The sequence below is a fragment of the Danio rerio genome, chromosome 3 (genome assembly GCF_052040795.2).
Source record: "Danio rerio strain M-AB ecotype USA chromosome 3, GRCz13ab, whole genome shotgun sequence".
NCBI lineage: Eukaryota > Metazoa > Chordata > Actinopteri > Cypriniformes > Danionidae > Danio > Danio rerio.
The window spans coordinates 8,473,767-8,494,105 of record NC_141023.1 but is presented as its reverse complement, the minus strand read 5'-3'; the positions used below and the strand labels follow the sequence as shown (position 1 = coordinate 8,494,105).

At 35.6% G+C, this 20,339-nt stretch overlaps 1 long non-coding RNA gene across 2 annotated transcripts in view; it reads left to right on the top strand.

Annotated features, from left to right (window-relative positions):
* Window positions 1–20,339, top strand: part of LOC147845504 (uncharacterized) — a 150,682-nt gene that overhangs the window by 117,477 nt on the left and 12,866 nt on the right. For both annotated transcript variants that reach the window (XR_015480332.1, XR_015480331.1), the window contains exon 2: window positions 19,801–19,894. This is a non-coding gene — a long non-coding RNA (uncharacterized LOC147845504). The remainder of the gene's footprint in view (window positions 1–19,800; window positions 19,895–20,339) is intronic.

The window sequence follows — 20,339 nt, the reverse complement described above, 5'->3', positions numbered from 1 at the left end:
TTTAAAAACCATTATAAGGTCAAAATGATTAGCCCCTTGAAACTAAGGAAATAAAAATGCAATTCACTAATCTACCTACCTAACACAAAAACAGAGGTCAAAAGGTTTACAAATAAAACGGCATCAAACTCCTTACTATCCCAATTTTATATACATATTTACAAACTATTTACAAAACAGGCAACCATAATTAAGGGACAGTCCAAAAATCTCAGCAGGCAAAAAGGGCAAACAAGCCAGTGGAACAGATGAGCATAAACAAAGCAAACACAAAACAGACTGTACTCACAAATCTCAGTGGTCACAACTTTAACACATTCAAAAAAATCACGATACAACATACAAACATTCAACAAGCACAAAGCAGGACCAAAACAAGATGGCCACTAAGGAATTTATGTCATGGCTTTTATTGCACTGTAAACCAATCAGGAACAAGCAATCGGCTGGAAGTGGCCAATCAGATGTGTTCTAGGCAAAGCAGAGAAACAGATGAGCCAAGACAACCATATATATATATATATATATATATATATATATATATATATATATATATATATATATATATATATATATATATATATACATACACACACATGCATACAGTTAAAGTCAGAATCACCCCCCCCCCCAACCCCCTTGGAATTTATGTTTCTTTTTTGTATATTTCCCAAATGATGTTTAACAGAGCAAGGACATTTTCACAGTATGTCTATATAATATTAATATTAAAATTAAGCCTTTAAATGTCACTTTAAGCTGTATAGAAGTGTCTTGAAAAATATCAAGTTAAATATTATTTACTGTCATCATGGCAAAGATAAAATAAATCAGTTATTAGAAATGAGTTATTAAAACTATTATGTTTAGAAATGCGTTGAAAAAAAATCTGTTCTCTGATAAACAGAAATTGGGGAAAAAATAAACAGGGGGGCTTTTAATTCTGACTTTAACTGTATGTATGTATGTATGTATGTATGTGTGTGTGTGTGTGTATATATATATATATATATATATATATATATATATATATATATATATATATATATATATATATATATATATATATATATGTGTGTGTGTGTGTGTGTGTGTGTGTGTGTGTGTGTGTGTGTGTGTGTGTATATATGTGTGTATGTATGTATATGTGTGTGTGAGTGTGTCGGTGTAAATGAGTTGACATGTTCAAAGTATTGCTGCTTATGTAATGTTATGTTACTGTTGTGTAACAGATGCAAAAAATCGTTGTTGTTTTTTTATCCACCACTTTTGCCATCACCCTTGTACCATACAGGGAAACCAAAATGCTCCCAAATGCCAGACCTGTTGGTTATAGGAGGATTACATTAACTGTACTAGCCATTTGGCATTAAGCTAGTGCAGCATTCGCCATACAGGAAAAGTGTTTGGAGTTGAGCGGGGCAGTCCGCACAATGCCAGTCACATCGTAAGATCCCTTGTTAAGCATAGTTGCACTGAAAACCATGCTGAAAACAGTGTTTACACACTTTATCCTCTTAAATCTCAAAGAAATTAGTCTTAATCATTCGGTTTGTAAAACGTACAAAGCTGAAAGCCTTGTACCGAATGGTTCAATACAAATACACGTAATGTTACTCCCTCCATATATATATATATATATATATATATATATATATATATATATATATATATATATATAAATTTTTCCAAGAGAGAACTCGTTTTTAAAAACAATAGGTTTAAAAACTAATTTCTAATAAAAAAATTTTTTGTCTTAGCCATGATGACAGCACATAATACTTTTTCTTTTGTTATTTTGCAAATGCTACTACAATTTAAAGGCTCAACTACATTAATTAGATAAGCTAGGCAAGTTAAGGTAATTAGGCACGACATTGGATTACAGTTCTGTAGTCAAAAAAAGAAAACTAATTATATTGACCTTTAAAATTAATTATATTGTATTTAAAATTAATTATATTGACCTTTATATATATATATATATATATATATATATATATATATATATATATATATATATATATATATATATATATATATATATATGCTTTGAATTTAGCCAAACTAAAAGAAACAAGATCTCCTCAGAAGAAAACTATTGTCATCTCTGAAATAAGCACTTTTAAGTGGTCACTAAAAAGTAATTATTAATAACAAAATACTGAAAATAAACTACTGATAAAATCATATTTCATAAAATCATAAATCATATTTGCTTTTAAATTGTGGTTCAACTTATAGTTATATATGGTTACTTCCCTAGTTATGTTATTTTTTCAAAGGGGTGGTCCAGAATGTAATTTTAAGGCTTGGTTGTGTTTATTAGATGCAAAGCAATGTGTGCTCATGCTTCACTTGAAGGAAATCATGTTATTTTTTCATAAATCTCACTTTGATTATACAGAGCTACTCAGCTAACATGAAAACGACGGTCATATTTCCTAGTTCCTCTGAAAGGCCCGCCCTTAAGTGACTCTGATTGGTCATCGTCATAATGTGCTGCGATTCGCGAATCGGCTCCACGTCACGCCCATAAAAGCACGCGCTTTTCTGCTGTGTAAACAATCAGCCAACCTCCTGCCTGCTCTCTAAAATAAAATCTGACAAGTGACAAGTGTAACGAGTGAAAATGGAGTGCGGCTCCTTTAAAAGACCTCGTCTTTGTATGTGTCTCTATGTGTGTGTGAATGTTATCTGCGTCTATGTGTGTGTGTGTGTGTGTGTGCATGTGTGAACTTTCTGTAACAAGCGCATGTGCATGGGACTTTCTTTTTCTTTTTTTCTGATGCTCGGATTAAATTATTTTCTGTAATATATCGTGACAGAAGAATAAAGCACAAGATGTGGGATGCGACCTGTGTGAGCCTTGATTCATTATTCTGCTGCTAACACGAGTCAGATAAGCTATCCTGTATTTTTTTTAACTCTATGCGTTACACGACGTCTTTCATATATATCCGGAATATGCAGATGCAAGTAATATGAATCATTCACATCTCTTTTGCGACTTCATTATCTGTGATTTGAAACGCATAAAAAAAGCTGCCTGAAGTCAATCAATGCAGTCGCGCGCGCACACACATAAGAGACACGAAAGTGCTGGTGGAGTGTGTGTTTACAGCAGTTTGACTGATACATATGAATTTGTAGCTAAATCGTTTGCCTGTAAAGCAACATTTCGCATTGTTTACATCGTTACTACAGCATACCGTTAATGCTAGACACTGTCATGATCAATTTTAGCAAATAAAAACACTTACAGGTTGTAGCTCACAGCTTCTGCTTTGAGATTTTAGCAGAATCCAGCACTGAACTGTGAGAGATTCTGGAGCTGTTTTGTCAAATCATGTTTGCTGTGTATTTTATGATTCTCTGGAACATAATTAATATTGAACTGTAAGCACTTCTGTCTTTGTGGCGTGTCCTGTGGAAGCCCAAATACAGAAATAGACGAAGCTCTGTGGGAACAGCAGCGTTTAGACGCATTTTTAGCTTCGTCTCTGCTATAACATTACAGTGCCTCTGGCTACGTCCCTTACCTGCGCAGTTTGGATGCGCGGTAAACGAACCTTTGTGATCTCACAGGGGGCGGAAGTATTTTTGTAGTCCCCAAATTTCATTCATTGTAGGCTTTGCTAAGCTAACTGCTAAGCGGTCTCCCTTTGCATTGAACTTAGAACTTTTTTACATTCAGAGATGCTGTGTATGTTCACACAGCTACATTACACATCAACTAAAGGTTAAAATATGATATCATAGTGGACCAGCCCTTTAAATGATACCATCAATACAACTGATTATATAGAATGTACCCTTATATACTTAGTGCTTGCTTCTCTATATCTAACTTTATCGAAATAGTTCACAACTTTATATATATATATATATATATATATATATATATATATATATATATATATATATATATATATGTATATGTATGTATGTGTATGTATGTATATATATATATATATATATATATATATATTTATATATATATATATATATATATATACACACACATATATATATATATATATATATATATATATATATATATATATATAAATTTCAAGATCGGCTTATTTTTGTGTATTAAAGCTCCAGTTAAATCCATGCATGTCATCATGTGCTGCTTTTACAGATGGGTCTGCACTGCAGTGAGTCTTGCATAAGAGTATTGAGTTGGCCGACGCACAACTGCACTCTTCTGGGGAATTGAACCTGTAACCTTTGTGTTTGCTGAACCGAGCCATTAGGCCAGCGCTTCCCCTCCAGAAGCCTCTTATCTCCATACGATTTGTTCCTTGTTTCAGATTCCCATTTGTGCCTGAAGGCGTCACCTATAGTGAAGACCGAATGTCTGGAGCAGGCCACAGGAGACATATGATTCTCATTGTGAGCATGAAAGGCGTCTATACGTCTGTTTTTTTTTTTCCCCGTCTTTTGTACGTCTGGGGAGCGGCGGATTGGGTGGGCGGACCCGCTTGTGTCGTGATCCCCTTCTCATCCATGTGGTGTTGCTTTATGCAACCGTGGGTATGGATTCATTGTAGTGAAATTGAAACTTCGTGACATGTCATTGTTATAAACTCTATAAATAATTTGTTTCGCCCCGAAGAGCCATCGCAACTTCAGAGGTGCCCAATTGGCGGAGACGAGGCTCTGTTTTGACCCAGTTTGACCATGTTGAAGCGTTTTCCCTTCATATTTCTCATTTTAACTCTAGATGCTTGTCAACACGTCACTTCGTCTGTTTTTTTAACTCTCGTGTGAAGTTGGGGATGTTTTCATCCATTCTGGGGGGATGTTAGAGCCTTAAACATTCTCTGTTTCAGCAAATGAAATGATTTTTGGTGACAAATCTTATTTTGACACATATTTTGGGAAAATGCTTTGAAAATGTTAAAAACTCAACAATATACTACAAATGGACTGCCCTTTCATTATGTTCGGGGCTGTTTTTACCAATTTGACTTCCATTAATATGACTTTTTTTATAGCAAAGCCATGACAGCATATCATCATGCTTTCTTGATTGTTGCTGGCTTACCTTGTTGGGAAAAGGTCATATGTTTTTATTTTTTACTGTTGATCATGAGTTGTAGCGCAAAAACAAAATCCTTTTTTGGCTTTTATATTGAGTATTTTGTCTGTGTGTGTGTGTGTGTGTGTGTGTGTGTGTGTGTGTGTGTGTGTGTGTGTGTGTGTGTGTGTATGTGTGTGTGGCCTTTGTGCACTTACCTTGATGTGTCTGAGAAAATCTAAATAAGCAGCTCAACTTTTAGAACATAGTAAACAGTACACTGTTAAAAATTGACTGTTAAAAAACAGTAAAGAACTGGCAGCAAGTTATCATAAATTTAATTATATATTGCTGTTGGTGAAATTACAGTAGTCTACTGTTGACTAAAAAAAACAAAGAACTGGCAGCAAGGTTGCCAGCAAGTAACATACTGTTATAATTAACAGTATCTTACTGAAGGTCAAAATTACAGTAGTTGACTTTTTACTTAAATGACTGTAAAGTCATAAAATAAAACAGTAAAGAACTGGCAGCAAGGTTGCCAGCAAGTAAATGTTAAAATTAGCAGTATCTTACTGTCGGTTGAAATTACAGTAGTCTACTGTTTACAAAAATGAAAAAAAAAAAAAAAAGACAGTAAACACCTGGCACCAAAGTAACTGTTACAATGAACAGTATGTTACTGTTGGTGGATATTACAGTAGTTGACTGTTTACAAAAAATAAAGAACTGGCAGCAAGATTGCCAGCAAGTAACTGTAAAATTAGTGGTATATTGTTGTTTGTGTAATTACTGTAGTCTACTCTTTCTTTAAAAAAATAAAATAAAACAGTAAAGAACTGGCAGCAAGGTTGCCAGCAAGTAAATGTTAAAACTAGCAGTATCTTACTGTCAGTTGAAATTACAGTAGTCTACTGTTTACAAAAAAAACAACAAAAAAAAAAACAGTAAAGACCTGGCACCAAAGTAACTGTTACAATGAACAGTATGTTACTGTTGGTGGATATTACAGTAGTTGACTGTTTACAAAAAATAAAGAACTGGCAGCAAGATTGCCAGCAAGTTACTGTAAAATTAATGACATATTGTTGTTGGTGAAATTACTGTAGTCTACTCTCTCTTAAAAAAAAAAAAAACAGTGAAGAACTAGCAGCAAGGTTGCCAGCAAGTAAATGTTAAAACTAGCAGTATCTTACTGTCGGTTGAAATTACAGTAGTCTACTGTTTACAAAAAAAAAAAAAAAAACAGTAAAGACCTGGCACCAAAGTAACTGTTACAATGAACAGTATGTTACTGTTGGTGGATATTACAGTAGTTGACTGTTTACAAAAAATAAAGAACTGACAGCAAGATTGCCAGCAAGTTACTGTAAAATTAATGACATCTTACTGTTGGTGGAAATTACAGTAGTCTACTGTTTACTAAAAAAACAACAACAAAAAAAACAGTAAAGACCTGGCACCAAAGTAACTGTTACAATGAACAGTATGTTACTGTTGGTGGATATTACAGTAGTTGACTGTTTACAAAAAATAAAGAACTGGCAGCAAGATTGCCAGCAAGTTACTGTAAAATTAATGACATCTTACTGTTGGTGGAAATTACAGTAGTCTACTGTTTACTAAAAAAAACAGTAAAGAACTGGCAGCAATATTAATTGTAATTGTTAAAATTAACGACATCTTACTGTAGGTCAAAATTACAGTAGTTGACTGTTTACCTAAAAAAGGTTGGCAGCAGGTAATTGTTCAAATTAAAGGAATCTTACTGTTGGTCAAAATGACAGCAGCCTACTGTTTACTTAAAAAAAACAGTAAATAACTGGCTGCAAGCTTGCCTGCAAGTAACTGTTAAAGTTAACTATATGTTACTGTTGGTCGAATTAACAGTAGTCTACTGTTTTCTGAAAAAAACAAAAACTGTAAAGAACTGGCAGCAAGGTTGCCAGCTAGTAGCTGTTAAAATTAATAGTATCTCACTGTAGGTAAAAATTACTGTAGTCTACTGTTTACTGAAAAACAAACAATAAAGAACCTGCAGCAAGATTGCCAGCAAGTTACTGTTATAATGAACAGTATGTCACTGCTGGTGGAAATTAAAGTAGTCTACTGTTTACTAAAAAACAGTAAAGAGCTGGCAGCAAGATTGCCAGCAAGAAACTGTAAAGGAAACTGCAAAGCTGTCTACTGTGTTTTCAAACACAGCATAAAGCTGTTTCTACATTCAAAGTAAATTACCTAAAAAGGCAAAGACAGTTACATTTCCCTTTATCTGATTTAATAAATTGAATTGTTTTATATTACACACAGTGTTTTATTGCAGTGTATAAATGTTTGTTTTGAAATAGAGGCTGAAAAAGGTAACGAAAATAAAACAAGCATTGAAGTATTGTTTCAAAACAGACCTGTTTTTTAATGTTCCAAAAACAAAAAGGAATCAGATAACTGAAATATCAGATATTTAAGTGGAAGAATTGGTGAAAACAGAAATAATCATAAAATCTTCCATGTATTTGTGCACACACACTATAATCTGCTGTTTTACTCTATAGAACTCAATGTAAAAGCCAGATCAACAAAAAAAAAAGACAAATTTTGAAGTATTTTCAACAATGGTTGATTATATGATGGCTTTGCGATTAAAAAAATAAAAGGTAATTAAAATGGAGTTCAATGGGGCAAAAACAGCCCTGAACATAACGAAAGGGTAGTCAATTTAAGCAATACTCAAGGGCTAAACATGTATAAACATGATGAATCAATTTCGCAATGTCTTTTCACCGTGCTTGCTTTTGAAAGGGTGTTAGATAATCATTCCTTGTAGCCTTTGCTATCTCTCTTGTCATCGCCGCCAGCTAGCTCGCTTGCTAGCGTGCATCTGTCAGTGAGCTTATATTTCCACCTTATCCCGAAGACTACAGCTGGCCCGCTCTTAACGCTCATTGTATATAAACCGCAGGTGCTTTTTTCCACCCCGCATGGGATAAAGAGTCCGATTCATGCTAGTTGTCACTACACTTTGCGCTCCTGCCTTTTGCAACCCTGACCTCTGCACGTAGCGCATCTGATTTCCTTGGTGGAGAATGCAAATTGGTCTTCTCCCACCACTGGGTTAATTGGGGTCTTGTGAAACGTCCGCGGTTGATGCTGTGCCAGACATATTTTGCTTTTTGAATTATTTCAAAAATGGCCATTTGTTGCGTTTGATGCATGTTGGAGGTTTGAGGAGTGCTGGGTATTTCTGGTACCTGGTATGCAAGGCCAGTGTCTTTTTGATGTTGGAGATCTTTTTGAAGCAAATCTTGCTTAGATATCCAGGTATGTGCATTCTTTGATTAGCTGTAGAGGCAACTCAGTCTGTATCTTTTTGGTCATTTGATTTAACTTTTGGAAACCCATATTTAATAACAAAAAACAAAATTATTAGATTTTTGTCTTTAAGTTTGTTCGTTTGTTTTTAGTTTCTGATTTGTCAGGGGTCGCCACAGCGGAATGAACCACCAATTTCGCTGGCATTTCAAGAGTTCACACTTAGCTGATAATCAATAAAGCGTAATTGGCATGCTGTCCTGGGAGAGAGCCCTGAGCTCGTAATATCCTCAAGCCCGGGGCTCCCTCCTGTTATAAGGGCAAGAGAGGGGAGTTCGAGCTCAGGTAGGTCTCGAGAACTCCCCTGCTTGTCGCAGTGTTCATTCATTCATTCATTTTCTTGTCGGCTTAGTCCCTTTATTAATCTGGGGTCGCCACAGCGGAATGAACCACCAACTTATCCAGCAAGTTTTTATGCAGCGGATGCCCTTCCAGCCGCAACCCATGTCTGGGAAACATCTTCACATACACACACACACGTGGGAAACCCACGCGATCACGAGGAGAACATGTGAACTTCGCACAGAAACACCAACCAGCCCGATAGGAGGTTGGAACAGCAATGTTCTTGCTGTGAGGTAACAATGCTAGTCACTGAGCCACTGTGTTGCCCCATAAAAAAGGGGAAGTAGGGGTGGAGGGGGGAAAGCTTCAAGATGAAGATAACTGGAGTGAAAAACTCAAGCTATTTATAATGCTTCTGTAATTATCTAATAGGGCAGATTATGGAGCTAATGAGGAGCTAGCCGTGTTTATTATAAGCACGTGATCCTCTCGAAATTAGTTATAAATAAACCACACATGTTCTATGAAAATTAAAGTACGATTGTGTTGTTTTGTTGTTGTGTTCGTTTGTGTCATTTCTCGAATAACAAAATATAGAACAAAATTTTATATTCCAAGACCGGATACGCATTTACGTTAACGCACTTCTACCACACGCATGGGCTATAGGCTATTACTATTTTCCCTAAATTACGTTGCTATAACCAGGTTTTTTTTATTTTTATTTTTTCAAATGATGTTTAGTAGAGCAAAGAAATTTTCACAGTACGTCTGATAATATTTTTTTTCATCTGGCGAAGGTCTTATTCTTTTATTTCGACTAGAATAAAAGCAGTTTTAAATTTTTTAAACACCCTTTTAGGGTCAAAATCATTAGCCCCTTTAAGCTATATATTTTTTTCAATAGTCTACAGAAAAAACCATCGTTATACAATAACTTGCCTAATTACTAATTAACATAGTTAAACCTTTAAATGTCACTTTAAGCTGTACAGAAGTGTCGTGAAAAATATCTAGTCAACCATTATTTACTGTTATCATCGCAAAGATAAAATAAATCAGTTATTAGAAATGAGTTATTAAAACTATTATGTTTGGAAATGTGTTGAGAAAATCTACTCTTTGTTAAACAGAAACTGTGGAAAAAAATAAACAGTAGGCTAATAATTCAAGGGGGCTAATAATTCTGACTTCAACTATATGTATTGATTTAGTTGTTACGTTGCATTGCTGTTACAATACATTTAGTTGTTTCAGGCTTTGATGTTATGCAAAATTTGCGATGCTTCACTGAACACAGTTTGTAGAATTGATAAAACCAAAGTCTAACACCTGATCACAAATCATTAATTGATGAATATTCATTTAGAATTATTTCGACAAGTCATTCCACCATGTTATCGTTCCACATTTAAATAAAATTAATTCATTTTAAAGATGCTTCACAACCATGATACGCATCCAGTTTTTCTTCAAGAGTGTAATATCGGACATCTGTATACAAATGTAGTTAATAAACTGGAAAAAGTCTCCGCTTGCCTCTAGACTACACTCTACAAAGCAATACACATCTGTTTCTAAAAAAACATTGAATGATTAAAATATAAACGGACCCTACATATCATTGACAGTGATGGAGTCATAAACTGAGTTTTATTCTTGCTTCTTAAAGAGGCTTCATGCATACAAAATAATGCTTTCTATTATGCATCTCAACGATAACTGCTACATTAAACTTTTTTAAAATTAGAAGTTTTATCGTATTTTGTGATGATTTTTTTTGCATTTGTTAATGCTTTTGCATTGCAATATGGGAGTTTGATCTCCAACAACTTTTGATGTTGAAAATACTTTTATTGACTTTTTAAAAATTGATTAGTTAGTCTTACAAACTACAGTATAAAAATCTGGTAAAACTGCTAGTTATTTTCCACGCGTCCAAAATTGTCTACTTTCCTCCATCCATCCATCCATCTTTTATTCACCTTCATTCTCCCATCCATCCATGCATCTATTGTTTCTTCACCTTCATCCATCATCCATCCATTGATTATTGACCTTTATCCATCCATCCATGCATCTTTCAATTTTTCACCTCCATTTATCATTTATTCACCTTTAATCTTTCATCCATCAGTCCATCCATCCATCGTCCGTCCGTCCGTCAATCTATCCATCCACCCTTGATTTATTCACATCCATCCATTCATCCATCATTTATTCACATCCATCCGTCCATTCATCCATCCATCCATTGTTTATTCACCTTCATTCTTCCATCCATCCATCCATCCATCCATTGTTTATTCACCTTCATTCATCCATCCATCCATCCATCCATCTATTGGTTGTTCACCTTCATCCATCATCCACCCATTGTTTATTTACCTTCATCCGTCCAATCGTCCATCCATCCATCCATCCATGCATCTATCCATTATTCTCCTCCATTCATCGTTTATTCACCTTCATTCTTCCATCCATCTGTCCCTCTATCCATCCATTGTTTATTCACATCCATCTGTCCATCCATCCACCCGTCCATCCATCCATTCTTTATTCCCATCCATCCATCCATCCATTGTCTATTCCCATCCATCCATCCATCCATCCATCCATTTATTCACATTTATCCATCCATCTATCCATCCATTGTTTATTCATATCCATCCATCCATCCATCCATCTATCCAAAAATGTCTACCTTGTCTACTAAAATGTTTTCTTCCAATCATCTGTCCCTCTGTCCCTCCAACCATCAATCCATCCATCCATCCATCCATCCATCCATCCATCCATCCATCCATCCATCTAACCTTTGTTTATACACCTTCGTCCATCTGTCCATCCATCTATGCATAATATCTTCTAATCTATCCGTCCATCCATCCATTGTTCATTCATATTCATATGTCCATCCATCTGTCCATCCATCCATCCATGCATAATTTCTTTACATCCATCCGTCCATCCATCCATTGTTCATTCATATTCATCTGTCCATCCATCCATTCATCCATCCATCCATCCATCCATCCATTGTTTATTCACATCCATCCGTCTATCCATCCATCCATTTATTCACATCTATCCATCTATCCATTCATCCATCCATCCATCCATTGTTTAGTCACGTCCATCCAACTGTCTGTTCATCCATCCATCCATCCATCCATCCATCCATCCATCCATCCATCCATCCATCCATCCATCCATCCGTCAATCCAAAAATGTTTACCTTGTCTACTAAAATGTCTACTTCCAACCATCAGTCCGTCTGTCATTCTAACCATTCTTCCATCCATCCATCCATTCATCCATTCACCCATTGTTTATTCATATCCGTCCATCCATCCGTCTGCCTCTCTGTCCATGCATCCATCCACATCTACTGCCTTAAACAGAACAGTTGAATCTAAAGTAAACAGAGCTGAGATCAAGGTCCTAAAATAAATAAACTGAAAACACCCATTAAAATGCTGGCTTCCACACAATGCCTTCATGTTGTCCCAACACAAATTGATTAATTTAACTTAATAGTTATTCCAAAAAAAAAAAACCTTATGATATATGTTGCTTCAGCTTATTTTAAATAAGTAGTTTGAACAAGACGCAAAATTAAAATTTTCAGTGTATTATTTCTTATTCATTTTATTGCTCAGCCATTTACTGCGTTTAGGATGTATAGTTGGCATATATGTGGGGTTTGTTGTATAAGCATTTAGTGTATCATTTATTTGTATTGTATATCTTAAAGAGTTTTCCCTCACAGGGATCAATAAAGTTTTCTAATCTAATGTCAGATGAGCTCAATGTTTGTAGTTCACATGGGAAAAAATGTGGACATGCATTAAAACCCAGTTTCAAAGTGTCTTTCAGGCAGTTGTTGGGTAAATCTTTTGTTTTTAGAAAGAGGTGTCGCGCAAATGCCCTTTGAAAAGAAAAAAACAGGGCTGGTACAACAAACGTTTGTGGTTCAGTCTCAAAGCAAATGGAATGTTAATGAGATCAAACTCCAGTTTAGCAAGACATTGAAGACACATTCTGTCAAAGTTACTTGGGGTTTTAAAAAATCTGGAAAACAGGCAAGACAAAAGGACAAGTAATGAACCAGTTTTTGGAAGGACTGCAGGCTTAGGGATTTATGTTGCTCAGTTATTATTGTTTTTTTGTAAATTAGGTGGAATTTTCTGTAATATTTTATTTATTTATTTATTTATTTATTTATTTATTTTGTATTTATTTTTTTTTTATTTATGCTATTATTTATTGACATGTTATTTATTTTATTTATTCATTTGTATTATTAATTTGTTTATTTTTTATTTAAATTGTATTTATTTATTTTTATTTGTTTTTATTAATTAATTTATTTAATACATTTTTATGCCTTTATTTATTGATATTTTATTTATTATTTTTTATTTGTTAATTATTAATTTATTTTATTTTTTTATTATTCATTTATTTATTTAATACATTTAATACATTATTTATGAATTTATTCATTGACAATTTGTTTTTGTATTTATTCATTTATGTAATTTATTTATTTATTTATTCATTTATTTAAATTGTATTTATTTTATTTAGTTTTAGAAATTTATTTATTTAATACATCTTTATTTATGCATTTACTGACATTTTATTTGTTATTTATTTATTTATTTTATTTTGTATTTATTTATTTTTTTTTAAATTATGCGTTAATTGACATTTTATTTATTTTTTTAATGTAATTCATTTTTTAGTTTTATTAATTTTTTTATTTATTACATTTTTATTTATGCATTTATTTATGGACGTTTTATTTTGTATTTATTCATTTATGTTCTTTGTTTTTTTAAACTGTATTTATTTATTTTATTTTATTTTGAATTTATTAATTTATCTATTTAATACGTTATATTAATGCATTTATTTATCAACATTTTATTTAATTGTTTGGCTATATATACATACATATATATATATATATATATATATATATATATATATATATATATATATATATATATATATGCATTTATTTATATAATTTATTTATTCAAATTGTAATTATCTATTTGTTTATTATTTTTTTTCGTTTTTTATTTTTTTCTGTATTTTATTTTTATTATTCACACAATAAGTTATTTATTTACTGATTGATTGATTTATTGATTGATTTATTGATTGATTGATTTACAAATTGGTCTCAGATTTTTTTGTACTAAAATTAAATACAAATACACAATCATTCAAATGTTTGGGGTAGGTACAATTTCTTTATACACAATCTCAGAGAGACTAGATGCATGTCACTGATGAGAAGATGACCGGTGCCTACTGTATAATGACTGAAATCGCCAAATGGACTTAACAAACAATCACTAAATGCACTACAGAATGTTACGTTTACACATCCCTGCACAAATTGCATTTAAACACGTCATACTTTCACAGCATAATACTTAGTACTCCCTACTTCAGAGTACGTTTGAAAGGTTGACACATGGTTTAAGTAACATTTACAACAGATACTTTTACTCTTCCTGACTTCCTGTTGGGTTTGAGATTTTGCTACAAGAGACTTTTTTGTATTGGCATGTTTGATGTGTGTGCCAATTTTCGTATGTGTGCATGAAACGTAGCTTGGGAGCGCATAGGTGGCGCTGTTGAGCCAGTTTGCTTCACCCACTTCCAAAACCCTATAATAAATGTACATTTTTACCACTTCTGGCAAGTGTGCAAAATTTTCGAACATGTTTAGACCCTCAAAATTGCGATTCATTCTAGAAAAAAAGAAGAATGGAGCAATTCCAATAGGGCCTACACACCGTTTCGGTGCTCGGATCCCTAAAAATAAAATAAAATTGGCAATTTTAGGCACAAACATTATTGAAGTCAACACTTGAGAGTCGTTTTAAGCTGAAGGAACATCTCAAGTTCAATTTCAATTTCACCTTTATCTGGTAGAATCGATCAAGACATGTTTTAGATGTGAAATGATCTGAATAATCAGGCTCTGAACATCTGTAACTCTGGAAGTGTGTGCTTCTTTTCTTTGCGATGTAAAATCAAAGCCGACGCAGTCAGTTCACACGCAGCCCAGGAATTCACAGCAATTAACCCTTGAGCGTCGCATGTAAATATGAGCGCTGGAGGCCGTTGGTCTTTCACACACACACACACACACACACACAGTGGGCTCCCGCTTCTTTGTTCTGTCGGGCCCCTGGACTGTTGCCATGGCGACGCTGCTGGCAGCACCTCACTATAATGGCTGGCGTGTGAGCTGTCAATCACTCCATCCTCCCCCCGTAACACACACACATATACAACACACACACACTGGTTCACTTTCACCTGCACAGGCTTTGCTTTAAAAGACTCCTTTCTTTCTTTCCTTCTGTGAGATAGTGTACTTTTTTTTTTTTTTTTTTCAGAATACATGGTTTTTTTTTTTTAAGGTTTTTTGTCCATTTTTGCTACCAGCTATAGGCATGAGTAAAACAGTCTTCAGATTTATAACTGTGTTAATTAAAACTACATATTATCTAGATGTTATAATGGTTCCATTTTCATTCATTTATTTTCTTTTCAGCTTAGTCCCTTTATTTATCAGGTGTCGCCACAGCGGAATCAACCGCCAACTTATCCAGCACATGTTTTATGCAGCGAATGCCCTTCCAGCCGCAACCCAACACTGGGAAACACCTATACACTCTTGCATTCACACTCATACACTACGGCCAATTTAGTTAATCAATTCACCTATAGCGCATTTATTTGAACTGTGGGGGAAACCGGAGCACCCGGAGGAAAACCACATCAACACAGGGAGAACATGAGGCTATCGTGCTACCCACTGCGTTATATATTACCTATTTAAATATATTTATATAATATCATATAATAATATATACAGTTAATAAATAAAAGAAATGACTTTACGCAATTGTCAGATTTAGGTGCTTGATGCATGCAAATTGGTCCATGTTTACTTTCAACTGTGAAGTACTGTGACTTTTATTTGGTACTGTTTTTGGAATGTACTCTTCATTTAAAAATATTCATGGCGGAATTAAAAATAGAATATACATTTTATTGTAAATGTAAAGGTGCATGTAAAGGTGTGTGTGTGTGTGTGTGTGTGTGTGCAGGGCTGCTTGATATGGGAAAAATTAGACATTACGTTATTATGTTAATTAGTTTATTAGTCTGATAATTAATTAGTCTAATACGTCAGTTTGTTTTTTCTGCAATATATATTTTGCGACATGAATACAGTTTCACCAGATGACTTTAATAGCTTTATTTGGAAACAATTAGTTAATTTAGACTGATTGAGATGTTATAAGTTTATATTATATTTAACAGAGCAAAGATAAACAGTGCTGTTATGCTTTTTTTTTTTTTACAGAAACTAAAAAAATGATCAAATGTAAAACGACACGCTCTCCATGATGTGGAAAACTTTCAGAAATTACTTTTATTGACTTTTTAAAAAATAGTTTGAACTGATATATTGACATCCAAGAATCCATCCAACCGCCCACCCACCAACCATGCATCCATCCATCCAAACACCCACCCACCCATTTGTCCGTCTGTCAGTCCATCCAATCATCCATCCATCCAAAAATCCATCCAACCACCCACCTGTCCTTATATCCATCCTTCCATCTACTTACCCATGCATCCATACATCTATTCCTCCATCCAACCATGCATCCATCCATCCATCCAAACACCCACCCACCCATTTGTCCGTCTGTCAGTCCATCCAAGAATCCATCCAACCACCCACCTGTCCTTATATCCATCCTTCCATCTACTTACCCATGCATCCATACATCTATTACTCCATCCAACCATGCATCCATCCATCCATCCATCCAAACACCCACCCACCCATTTGTCCGTCTGTCAGTCCATCCAATCATCCATCCATCCAAGAATCCATCCAACCACCCACCTGTCCTTATATCCATCCTTCCATCTACTTACCCATGCATCCATACATCTATTCCTCCATCCAACCATGCATCCATCCATCCATCCAAACACCCACCCACCCATTTGTCCGTCTGTCAGTCCATCCAATCATCCATCCATCCCAGAATCCATCCAACCACCCACCTGTCCTTATATCCATCCTTCCATCTACTTACCCATGCATCCATACATCTATTCCTCCATCCAACCATGCATCCATCCATCCGTCTAAACACCCACCCACCCATTTGTCCGTCTGTCAGTCCATCCAATCATCCATCCATCCAAGAATCCATCCAACCACCCACCTGTCCTTATATCCATCCTTCCATCTACTTACCCATGCATCCATACATCTATTCCTCCATCCAACCATGCATCCATCCATCCGTCCAAACACCCACCCACCCATTTGTCCGTCTGTCAGTCCATCCAATCATCCATCCATCCATCCAAGAATCCATCCAACCACCCACCTGTCCTTATATCCATCCTTCCATCTACTTACCCATGCATCCATACATCTATTCCTCCATCCAACCATGCATCCATCCATCCATCCAAACACCCACCCACCCATTTGTCCGTCTGTCAGTCCATCCAATCATCCATCCATCCAAGAATCCATCCAACCACCCACCTGTCCTTATATCCATCCTTTCATCTACTTACCCATGCATCCATACATCTATTCCTCCATCCAACCATGCATCCATCCATCCATCCAAACACCCACCCACCCATTTGTCCGTCTGTCAGTCCATCCAATCATCCATCCATCCAAGAATCCATCCAACCAACCACCTGTCCTTATATCCATCCTTCCATCTACTTACCCATGCATCCATACATCTATTCCTCCATCCAACCATGCATCCATCCATCCATCCATCCAAACACCCACCCACCCATTTGTCCGTCTGTCAGTCCATCCAATCATCCATCCATCCAAGAATCCATCCAACCACCCACCTGTCCTTATATCCATCCTTCCATTTACTTACCCATGCATCCATACATCTATTCCTCCATCCAACCATGCATCCATCCATCCGTCCAAACACCCACCCACCCATTTGTCCGTCTGTCAGTCCATCCAATCATGAATCCATCCAAGAATCCATCCAACCACCCACCTGTCCATCCGTCCATCTGTCTGGCCCACCGGGATTGGATTAGCCAATCGGGGCCTGAACTACACTGCTAACGTTTCTTGTAAACTACACAGTATTTAACTCTAATATGAACTGTATTTACTGTAGGACAGTTATGCGGTAAGTTGCATTGTGAAAATGACTATATATTAAACATTGCATGTATACAGTTGAAGTCAGAATTATTAGACCCCCTTTGATTTTATTTATTTTTTTTTTTTTAAATATTTTCCAAATGTTGTTTAACAGATTCAGGAAATGTTCACGGTGTGTCTGATACATTTTTTTCTGCTGGAGAAAGTCTTATTTGTTTTATTTCGGCTAGAATGAAAGCAGTTTTTAATTTTTAAAAAAACATTTTAAGGTCAAAATTATTAGCCCCTTTAAGCTATTTGTTTTTCAGTAGTCTACAGAACAAACCATCATTATACAATAACTTGCCTAATTACCATAACCTGCCTTGTTAACCTAATTAACCTAGTTAAGCCTTTAAATGTCACTTTAAGCTGTATAGAAGTGTCTTGAAAAATATCAAGTCAAATATTATTTACTGTCATAATGGCACAGACAAAATAAATCAGTTATTAGAAATAAGTTATTAAAACTATCATGTTTAGAAATGTGTTGAGAAAATCTGTCCGTTAAACAGAAATTGGGGGAAAAAATAAACAGGGGGGCTAATAATTCTGACTTCAACTGTACATACAATTCAGGAAACACAAATACAGCAAGATAAATGGTGCTTTAAATGTAAATGCTGTATTTTTTTGGCTGTCATTGATTTACAGTAAATTACTGGTGAACTGCTGCCTTGTTACCGTAAATTCTACAGATATTCACAGTGTTTATATTATTTTGTAAGATGCTTTGGTTCCCATTTGTAGGATGTTACTCCCGTTATTTCATCTCAGATTAGCTGGATTTGTGTGCAGGATCTAAATGCATGCTCTATTATGTAACTGAATAATTCTGATTACCGTATATTACAGTTCAAATCACTGTTGTATTTCAGACATTTGTCAGGTCCTCAAAATGCTCCTGTGTGTAGCACTGGTTTCTCACACATCTCATCTGAAGCCTTCTGTTGTCTTTTGATGTGATTTCTGACCATTGTTGCTGTGAAATAACTCGAATCATTCAGCGTAGTGATATGGAGCTGTAAACCTGCTGGAACTACTTTAGCTGAGCGTTATCTGAAAATAACTGCACATTATAGATGCTCATCAGCCAATCAGAATTGAGCATTCAACAGCCCTGTAGTGTAAGGAACAATAATTTAATTAGCATCCCAGTAACAGCAGTGTGTGTGTGTGTGTGTGTGTGTGCGTGTGTGTGTGTGTGTGTGTGTGTGTGTGTGTGTGTGTGTGTGTGTGTGTGTGTGTGTGTGTGTGTGTGTGTGTGTGTGTGTGTGTGTGTGTGTGTGTGTGTGACCATGTTCGTCTCTCTGCTTTGCTGTGTTCAAACTGGACACACTGAGACAGGGACAGAAAGGTCTAAACAATGTCCCCGGGGGGTCATTTTCTCATTTTCACCCTGGTAAATGGGATACAGCCTCATTAGAGAGAGCGGCTGAAGGAGGAAAAGCTGTTAGTCTCAGAAATAAAGGAGAAAAGCTGTCATTGGGGTGGTACTTTTTCAAATTGTCACACTTTTGGACTTCAAGGGTTCAAATTGGTACCTTGGAGATACATATTCATACTTAAAGAATCCATATTGGTTTTCATATTGGAGTCTGTTTGAGTCTTATCCGTAGCTAAAAACATGTATTTTTCCATTGTTCTGGGTTGAAATCGTAGATTACGTTCACTCAGATATGCAGTCTTTGTGGTAATCTGGCTGCAGATAATGTCCCTCAAGTACACGCTTGACATCTGACCTCCTCCTGAAGCCAGACATGCTGTTCCCGAGGCCGCGTGTCGTTTATTTCAGCCTCTAGATAAACCTCCATCGCTGAATGAAGCTTTCGTGTGTGTGTTACACCAGCAGGAGAAGCTACTGACTGATGGAAGGCCAAACACGCGCTGGAAAAGACGCCAGCGCTCCAATTATCAGCGAGGTGTGAAGACGCAGAGCTGAGGTGAGAGCTGGAGCTTTAACAACACGCACTGCTGGAGGTGCTAAATGCTGCTGCGCGCACACACAGAGGTTAGTCTTTGTGAATTGTGGGGACATTGCATAGGTTTCTAGTGCATGTACACACATTCAAATACACTTTCTTACAGGCGCACACATATTTCCCCCCACACACAAATACAAACACACGCAAAAGCACTTTCTCGCACACACACATAAATGCGTTCTCACGCATACACAAACACACACACAAACTGTACACATACATAAACGCACACAAATAGAACTTTAGTTAAAAGTCAAGTTTACATACAATAAGATTATTATGCCTCTGATAAAGCTCAGATGATGTTGCCAAGGTTTTGGAAGATTCTGATTGGCTAATTGACAACATTTGAGTTAATTGGAGGCACAACTGTAGAATAGTATTACAGGAAAACCTCAAACAC